Source organism: Aegilops tauschii, chromosome 3 (assembly GCF_002575655.3).
Source record: "Aegilops tauschii subsp. strangulata cultivar AL8/78 chromosome 3, Aet v6.0, whole genome shotgun sequence".
NCBI classification, from domain to species: domain Eukaryota; kingdom Viridiplantae; phylum Streptophyta; class Magnoliopsida; order Poales; family Poaceae; genus Aegilops; species Aegilops tauschii.
In genome coordinates, this window is record NC_053037.3 from 23,228,636 (window position 1) to 23,238,138 (window position 9,503).

The 9,503-nt window shown below is 48.7% G+C and overlaps 1 pseudogene; it reads right to left on the reverse strand.

Moving 5' to 3' along the window:
• Nucleotides 1-8,618: 8,618 nt before the first annotated feature.
• Nucleotides 8,619-9,203, reverse strand: LOC109738834 (uncharacterized; annotated as a pseudogene).
• Between the last annotated feature and the right edge of the window lie 300 nt (nucleotides 9,204-9,503).

Below are 9,503 nucleotides of genomic sequence, written 5' to 3' on the forward strand. Positions count from 1 at the left end.
TGTGATTGCTGCTCTGCTCCCCGAAAGGATTAATGCCATCCGCGCTTAAAGCAAACCATACATTCCTTGGGTCACTTGCAAACTCAGCCCAGAACTTTCTCTCGGTTTCTCTCCACTGCGACCCGTCAGCGGGTGCTCTCAACTTCCCGTCTTTCTTACGGTCCTCACTGTGCCATCGCATCAACTTGGCATGCTCTTTGTTTCTGAACAGTCGTTTCAAACGTGGTATTATAGGAGCATACCACATCATCTTCGCAGGAACCCTCTTCCTGCGGGGCTCGCCCTCAACATCACCAGGGTCATCTCGTCTGATCTTACACCGCAATGCACCACATACCGGGCATGCGTTCAAATCCTTGTACGCACCGCGGTAGAGGATGCAGTCATTAGGGCATGCATGTATATTCTCCACCTCCAATCCTAGAGGGCATACGACCTTCTTTGTTGCGTACGTACTATCGGGCAATTCGTTATCCTTTGGAAGCTTCTTCTTCAATATTTTCAGTAGCTTCTCAAATCCTTTGTCAGGCACAACATTCTCTGCCTTCCACTGCAGCAATTCCAGTACGGTACCGAGCTTTGTGTTGCCATCTTCGCAATTGGGGTACAACCCTTTTTTGTGATCCTCTAACATGCGAACGAACTTCAGCTTCTCCTTTTCACTTTCGCACTTTTCCCTTGCATCAACAATGACCGGACGGAGATCATCATCGGGCACATCGTCTGGTTCCTCTGGATCTTCAGCTTCCTCTTGATCTTCAGCTTCCCCCGTTGCAGCATCACCGTATTCAGGGGGCACATAGTTGTCATCGTCCTCTTCTTCTTCGCTGTCTTCCATCATAACCCCTATTTCTCCGTGCTTCGTCCAAACATTATAGTGTGGCATGAAACCCTTATAAAGCAGGTGGGTGTGAAGGATTTTCTTGTCAGAGTAAGACCTCGTATTCCCACAATTAGGGCATGGACAACACATAAAACCATTCTGCTTGTTTGCCTCAGCCACTTCGAGAAAATTATGCACGCCCTTAATGTACTCAGAGGTGTGTCTGTCACCGTACATCCATTGTCGGTTTATCTGCGTGCATTATATATAATTATGTGTGTCAAAAGTAAGAAAATTAGACAAGTATCTATCTAAAGTAAGATTTTTTTTCTTTCAGAAAGAAGATAAGAACAAGAGGCTCACCACGGTGGTGCCGGCGACGAGCTCGGCGCGGGCGATCGACGGCGGTGAAGACGAGGACGGGGCGTGCCGGACCACTAAACCTAGACAAATCTCGGGAAAAATGGAGCTCGGAGGTCGAGCTTTGAGAGGAGAAAGCTTAACTAGCGTGGCTCGGGCATTTCATCGAACACCTCACATGCATAAGAGGTGAGCTAGAGCAACCAAATGCCCTTCCTCGCCGGCCAGCAAAAAACAGAGCACTGTGGAGTGCTCTGCTCGCCGGCGATGGGGTACATATAGGCAACTCATTTGTCCCGGTTCGTGCCAAGAGCCGGGACAAATGGGCCCAGACGAACCGGGACCAATGCCCACGAGGCCCCGGCCGGCCCCCTGGGCTCACGAACCGGGACAAATGCCTCCATTGGTCCCGGTTCGTGGCAGAACCGGGACTAATGGGCTGGCCAGGCCCGAACGAAAGCCCCTTTTTCTACTAGTGCTAACATGTGAAAGATGTGGGGTTATCAAGGACATTTCGAAAGCATGGTTTCAACTTTTAACTTTCCCAAGATATATGCATCTGCTTCTAAAGATGGGATGGAGGGGTGTACTTATATCTCGGGAATGATATTACTAAAAAAATTATTCCCCTAATTATTATTTAGATCTATTTTATTGGAGGTGCACATACATTGGGCAAGATGATAAAAGATAAATTCAGTTTGAATTTTTCATAATGTGCGATATTGTGTGCTGCTGAGCAAGTCAAAACTAACTTCTCTTACTATGCATATACTTATTTTATCATATAATATCATACATGCTACCAAATAAGCTCTTATTATCAATTAAATAAATGTATCATCTGAATTGTTAGTGTGCTCATGATATTCCGTCAAACTATCCTTACTGTTATGGGACAGACGTCAATAATCTAAAATTTTGATTATGATATTTGCATGAAGTTTGGAATTACTTTTCAATATAGTTCACTTATGTAAATTGATCTTTATAGTTTGATGTCATTGTTTTTCTTAATAACTTAGGATATAAGGGTTTTTTTGCGAGAGACTTAGGATACAAGTACTATCCCACTCGGAATTCACAACGAATTTTGATAAGGTTGTTGAGCCATTAGACTCAATAATCCCATGACATGTTACAACCTATATGGCTTTCAACACTATTTATTATCTCTACTTGTCCCCTCTAATACATTTAATAACTCACATCAATAACTCTTTTGTGTTCAATTGCTAAAAAGTAGTGAAATTTCTGTCTTGCAGCAGTATACATGTAAATTATATATTATAGTCACGAGTCTGAAGTTGCCGATATTAACACAATCAAATGTTCATAAATACATTTGTAACCATTGAAATGCATAAAATTATTTCAGCTAAGAAAAAAATATTTTCGACCCATAAATTACAATGTGAAATATCACTTAGGGGTGCACCCTTGCTCAACTAAATTAACTAAATTTGTAGTAGCCATATCACTTCTGAAATATCAGTTCATTTCTTGAACAAAGGAGGGGTTGGAGGATATCTTGCAAGTCACAAACTTGCAACCCTAACTGTCATTGGGTAGTTTTTCTTCAAAAGAATATATGTGTTTCAAGTTTAATAAATATGGTGTATGCAAAACTACTAGCCCGTGCAGGAGCACGGGTTGTTGACTAGTTAAAATAATTTAGTATGTCGCCTCGCCACAGTCGGTAGGCAACTCCTCTTGGGGTGCATGTATACTTATTGTACTTTACTCTACTGCTACAAAATTCAGCAATTTTGGCTTATTATTTAACTCATCGCTTAGTAATAAATGTGAACAAGTTGTTTTCAGATAACTTTTGTAAGATCATCAGCTAAGATATGTGTGTACCGGCGTAATGAGCCATAATTTGATTGCGCTGGTTCTTCACATCTTCACGACACAAGATGTGTACTTATCATTGCACTAGTAGAGATTGTGGCGACGCAACTAGTGGTAAAGATCCGTGTAGAAACTTCAACCACCCATGGCTTTAAAAGGCGTATGTTTCATGTGCACTCCCATCCGACCGATGAGCACCAAACATAACTCCCAAAGCCCCTGCCACCAGGAGTTCAAAATCTGGATTGAGTCTTTCGATCTCCCTAGCAAACCAGTCCACATATGGTATACACAAAGAAGCTCGTTTTACGAAGAACAACCCACAAAAGCTGAGGCCAATGCCAAATGTAGTACCTTTCATGGGGGTCAGAGGCACCGGGAAGTCAACGAGATCAAGTATGAGCAGGTCGTGAGGCCCGTAAACATGAAGTAGCACGAAGCACGAGAGTGACCGAGCAGGCAAGGTTTTTGTTAGAAGATCGAAAGCATGTGCTCGCTTCTTTCACCCGAGCTAATGACCATTTCACACGAAAAGAAACTCCGGTGTCGTGCATTTTAGTTTCTTTTCGTTAACAGTAAAAACTAGCTGTCCATGGTAACAAAATCAGCGGCTGGATGCGCTGCCGCTCGGGGGTGGCCACGGCTGCTCGTGTCCTGCCCAGATCCATGGGGCTCGCGCCCGGATCCGCGTCGGGCTGCTCGGATGCGTGTTTTGGAGGGCTGCGGCGGTCTGCTTAGGCAGTTTGGGGTTGCAGCGTGTGGCTGCGCTGCAGGTCTGGATCTGGGCCGTGAGGGCCGGATCTGTGCGCCGGTGCAGTGGAGGTGGTGGCGGTGGGCCGTGCTCCCTGACCCTGGCTGCGGGGGTGAGGCGGTCTCGTGGTGGTGGCGCCGTTGAGCAGCGTGTGGTGGTGGTGGTGGTTGGCGGCGGCGATTTGCTTGGGGCATGTGACTTTCTCGGTTCAGGCAGATGGACGGCCTTGATGCAGTGTCTCTGGGCATGGTGAACTCCAGGTGAATGCCTTGCAGTGACCTTGGTCATTGCCGGCGACGACGGCGTCCTAGGATGCCGTTCCCCTCGTTGGAGGCGTCGTCGTGGAGCCCCTTCACCTCCTTTAGGCATTTGGATCCCGTGCTCTTCGGGTGAAAACCTATGCTTCGGCTTGGGCTGAAGCGGGCGGCGGCGGCGTTCACGTCGCATCCTTCTTGGGGGCGTCGCCTTGGAGGTCCAATCTGCCCTGCGTCGATGGTTGGCATCGCCCGACATCTTCGCCATCGGCCAGGCGGGTTCGCGGCCTCGGGGGCCGGTGTGGAGGCCGGGGCGGCGGCTCCGGATAGTTGCGTTGTGGAGCGTCGAATCTGGTCATTTGGGTGGCAGAGTCGTTGGCTCGTCGGATTCGCGGCCTTGGGGTCGGAGTGGAAGTCGGAGCGGCGGCTCCGGAGAGCGTCTTTCGTTTGCATGGTGTCGTTTCTGGTCACCGGGGTGACAGAGTCGTCGACTCGTTTGGGACGCGGCCTCGGGGCCGGTGTGTGCGCTGTTGAGGTTTGTATGTCGGAGCGGCGGCTCCGGTTCGTGTTGTTGGGTGTCGATTTTGGTCGCTTGGGTGATGAAGTCGTCGGCTCGTGTGGGTGTGCCACATTTGTATCGGTTTTCGGCCAGTTTTCCTTATTAACTGGTCATTTCCCTTCTTCTATATGAAAAGGCAGAGCTCCTGCCGGTTGCTCGAAAAAAAAATCTTATGCACATTCAGAAGCAAAATAATTCTGCCTAGCCAGGAGCAGGATGCAGAAAAACAAACCCACCAAGAACACAAGCCCCACGTACCATGTGTTGGCATCGCTCTCGCTGCACCGAATTAAGAAACACATGCAGGTCACGGTGTGTCCCACAGAACGGCAGCTACGTTAGATTTGCAACACACCCGGCGTCAAACACTTTTAAATCACCAAGGTTCCTATTTCTAATCGTGCCCCCACCTACTCAGCAACTTACTAAAAGTCATACTAACACCCGCAAAAAAAAAGTCATACTAACAAGCAGAGTGAGTAGTAAGTTAAATGGAAACCAAGAAGCGTGTCCCCTCTGCACCCCCTAGCAGTCCACCAAACCTATCTGGCCGTCCGGCTGCCACCGTTAAACTCCGTGGATACCACGCTCGAGTACACTTCCGCCCGCCTGGATGAAGCTAATGATCATTTTCTTTACGAAAACACTAATGCCCACACGTGTGGGCGTTAGACAACTCATCCACACGTCTTCATCGTCGTCCAGCGTCTTTTGCATGAATTTTGGCATGAAAAGGCTGATTTTGTGTGCCACGTAGGACAACTCGTGTGTGTGGGTGTGAGGGAGTTCGCCCGCAGGCCGGTTTCTCTCCGCGGTCAACGCTTCGTCAGTCGGGGCGTGTGATGAAACTGCTGTCGCGCCCGCACGCCGCGCACCACTTCTGTTCCCCATCTCCTACGACTGCCCATTCTCCCACTCTCCCACACCCAAGCTGCCATTTGCCATGTTTTGGAATGGTACATGGCAACTGCCCTATTTGTTAGCATGAGCAGATGGCAACTCTCTTTTTACCCCGAACATGTTATTGTTGTCACGTCTGTTTTTGTAGCGCTACATGGCAACTGTCTAGTGTTAGTAGGTGGCAACTCCTAAAGATACCACCATCGCCCACATGCTCGTCTCCTCTCCCACACATCAAAAGCTATCAGTTGTCATGTGTTTTGCAGGGTACATGGCAACTGCCCTAGCGCGCTTGTAAGCAGATGTCAACTCTTTTTTTACCGAAACATGTTTTTTGCCATGTTTTTTAGTGCTACATGGCAACTGTCCAGTGTTAGTAGGTGGCAACTCCTAAAGTTTTTCAAATTATGGTATTTGTAGTAGACTAGACCATACATGGCAACAGCTGCAGTTGCCCAAAAATGGCATCCGACACTTGACCTAAGATGGCAACTGCAGTTGAGCAACCATGGCAACTGTAGTTCAGCAACATGGCAACTGCAGTTCAGCAACATGGCAACCAAAGAGGTCCGGACCATGGCAATCGCGGCAGGACGCGTGGTTACTGACACGCGGGGCGTGTGGCTCGCAGGCGGGGAGGGGCGACGGCCGAGATGGGTCATGCGGGCCGCGCATCGCTCGCCCGGACGTGCTCGTGCGGGGACGATCGCGCTGCACCGGACGTGCGGGCTGTGGCTGCGCGCGCCCGTACGCGGTCGTACGGGCGGGGTCGTCTCCGTGCCACACAGGGCGTACGGCACAACCACCTGATACACCACACATGTGGTAGTTATCGGCGTCCTTTCTTTAAAAGTAATCTCTAAGCAAATGAGAAGTTAGTATTTTTTTTGTTTTTGTTAATTACTGAAACTGAAAGCTCATAGTAATAAGAATCCTATTTTTCTAGACAACTCACGGGAGTAGAAAGCAAAACCTAAATAACCAAAACACAAACAAAAAAATAGTATTATTAGTCTTTGTATGAAATGTTTGCAAAATAGTGTCTAAAAACGTCTTACATTATGGGACGGAGGGAGTAGTATGTAGCCTCACCAGAACTCCTCTACAAGTGCATGTGTACCAACTGTACTTCACTCTACCGCGACAAAATTCACCAATATCACAGGCTTCACTCGCTCCTAGTAACAATGTCAATATCTCCTCACAAAAAAAAGTCAACATCAATCAAATTTATGCAAAACGTATCCAATCACAGAATAGATATCGAATTGTCTTCAGACAACTTATGTAAAATTGCCAGCTAACATATGCATATGTAGGTAAAATGAGCCATGATTAGGTTGGACCGGTTCTTCACGTTGCAATATGTGTACATTAGCACTACACCAGCTAAGCCAATGGGATTGTGGTGACACGTGGCTAGTTTCGTCGGCAGTCCCATCCCACACATGGGCACCAACATAGCTCTCAAAGCCCCCACCTCATATGCTACCAAAAGTTCAAAATCTGGATTGATTCTTTTGATCTTCCTACTAGCATATGGTATACCCAAAGAAGCTCTTTTTGCGACGAATATCCCACGAAAACTGAGGGCAACGCCAAATGTACTTTCTTTCATGTGTGTAGGAGGCACCAGGAAGTCAACGAGATTCAATTCGGGTAAGTTGTGAGGATTCATGACATGTACTGGCACGAAGAGTGAGTATGACTGAGCAAGGCCGCTTGTTCAAAGAAGACCGAAGGCATGTGCTCGCTTCTTCACCCCAAGCTAATGATGGTTTCACACAAAGATACTCCGAGAGACTATATTGTGGTTTTAGTTAACAGTTAAAACTAGCCGCCCATGGTTACAGAATTTTAGACTGCTACGAAAACAAGCCTAGCCGGTTTGCAGGAGCAGAAAGCAGAGACCCACATCATTTGACAGTTGATGTCGTCATTAAGTCTGGATGTAATGTTTACTTCTGCGTTCTTTGTGCTACCTTAACAGTTGATCGGTACCTCTGGAAATCGGTACCTGGTATTTGCGCCCCCGGAGACCGGACTCGTAGGGGGTAAGATTCGTATGTCTTCCTCTGATGTAAAGGGGCCACCCTTATGGGTGGGCTCCCTTTACGCACTAGGCTTGTTAGTGCATGTCTCACTCCCTTGAGACATGCTCAGTCCTATGTTAGAAAACCTAACAGTAAAATTTTTGTTGTGTTTCCAGGTGGGTAGCCATTTTGTTTTGTGTTGGGCAATTATCTATGCCATTCTATTGACATGCCAAAAAAGAGAAACTGAACCATGCATATGCATGTTTTCTCCTGAACAATGCTAGAGTTATGGAAAGATTCTACATATTCGTTCTGAAAAAACAGATTCTACATATTTACCTTACAGACACCTCATTGCACTTTGTGGTTTTGTTTATGCAGAAAAGTACTAGAAACTCCCCAAAAAGGAAGTGTCAATAAGAAAATATTGCTCCAGGAAGAATCATGCACCTATTCCCCTAAATTGCTTTTAAAAACGGCTAGAAACTCCCCGAAAAATACTGGCCATGCTGAAGAACAATCATGCACCTTTCCCTGAAAAGATTGCTTCACGAGATTTTCCTGGGAAAAGAAGCGGGCCCACCAGAGAAAATGTGGGGGGCAATTAGATGAGGCCACATTCTCTCCCTGTAATGTTTTATACCAATCACCCTGTACGTGCCTGAATTAATAAACACATGGAGGGCATGGTGAGGGTGCACTCCAGAACAATGTTAGATTTGCAACACACCCGGCATCAAACAGTTTTAAATCACCGGGTTCCTGTGCCCATATAATCATGTCCCTACCTACCTTGGCAACTTTGGCAACTTAATAGCATCTTCAATAGATGGTCCAAAATTTGGCGGTTCAAAACTGAAGATGTAAATTTTGGACCGCCAAAAGGTGCGTTTTGGAGCTTCGAAAAAAACTCAACTCCAACAGATGGTCCAAAAGTGCAACTTCAATAGATGGTCCAAAATGAAGATGTAAATTTCTAAAAACGACAAACTACTAGTCCATTCAACATAGTTCAAACATCAAATTCAACATAGTTTCATACATGAACTTCAATTACTACTTATTCAAACTACTAGATAAACTACTCCTCATCGTCGGAGCTGCGGAACTACGCCCAGAACTCCTCCTTCTCCGGGTCGTCGCACCCCTCCTCCTCCTCCTCCGAGAAGTCTGCCCAGTCCTCCTCGGAAGAGGACTCGATGGGGATCACCGTCGAGGGACCGGCCTCGTCCTCCTTCTTCGCCCCCTTCTTCTTCTGCTCCGCCTCACGCTTCCAGTACTACTCCAGCTCGGCCTGGACGTACTCCGGATGCTCCTGAGCAAACCTCGCCATCGCCTCCTCGTCGGTCTCGCCGGCACTGACGACAACCGATGGCTTCTTCGTTGTCTTCTTCTTCGTCGGGATCTCCTTCATCTTGATGCCCTGCGGCACAAGCATCTTCGCTTCCGCCCGACTCTCGATTTCTGGGAAGTTGAGGTGCTCCCGAGGCCTCTCGGCACGCCACACCGCCACGTTGTAGGCACGCGCGGCCTCGTGGGCGGAGGGGTACGTGCTGATCCACCAACGCCTCCCGGCGTCGGAGAACTCCACTCCAAAGTTACTGGAGGGCTTCTGCCTCATGCCGAAGAAGCCCGACTTGCCCTTCGGCGTCTTCTTCGGCGCCATCGGAGAGCGGTGGCGGCGTGCGCCGGGACGGTGGCGGACGGAGCTGGGCGGGGCGAAGCTGAGGGGCGGTGGCGGACGGAGCCGGGCGGAGCGGTAGCGGACGGAGCCGAGCGGGGTGGAGCTGCGGGGCGGCGGCGGCGTGCGGGGCGGTGGCGGACGGAGCTACGGCGGGCGGGCCAGGGCCGGGCGGAGCTGCGGCGGGTCGGAGCTGCGGCGCACGGGGCGACGGCGTGCGCTGCGGCGGCAGCCGGATCCGCGGCGGGTGGGCGGCGGGGCGGCATGAAAACAGCGGCGGGGGAT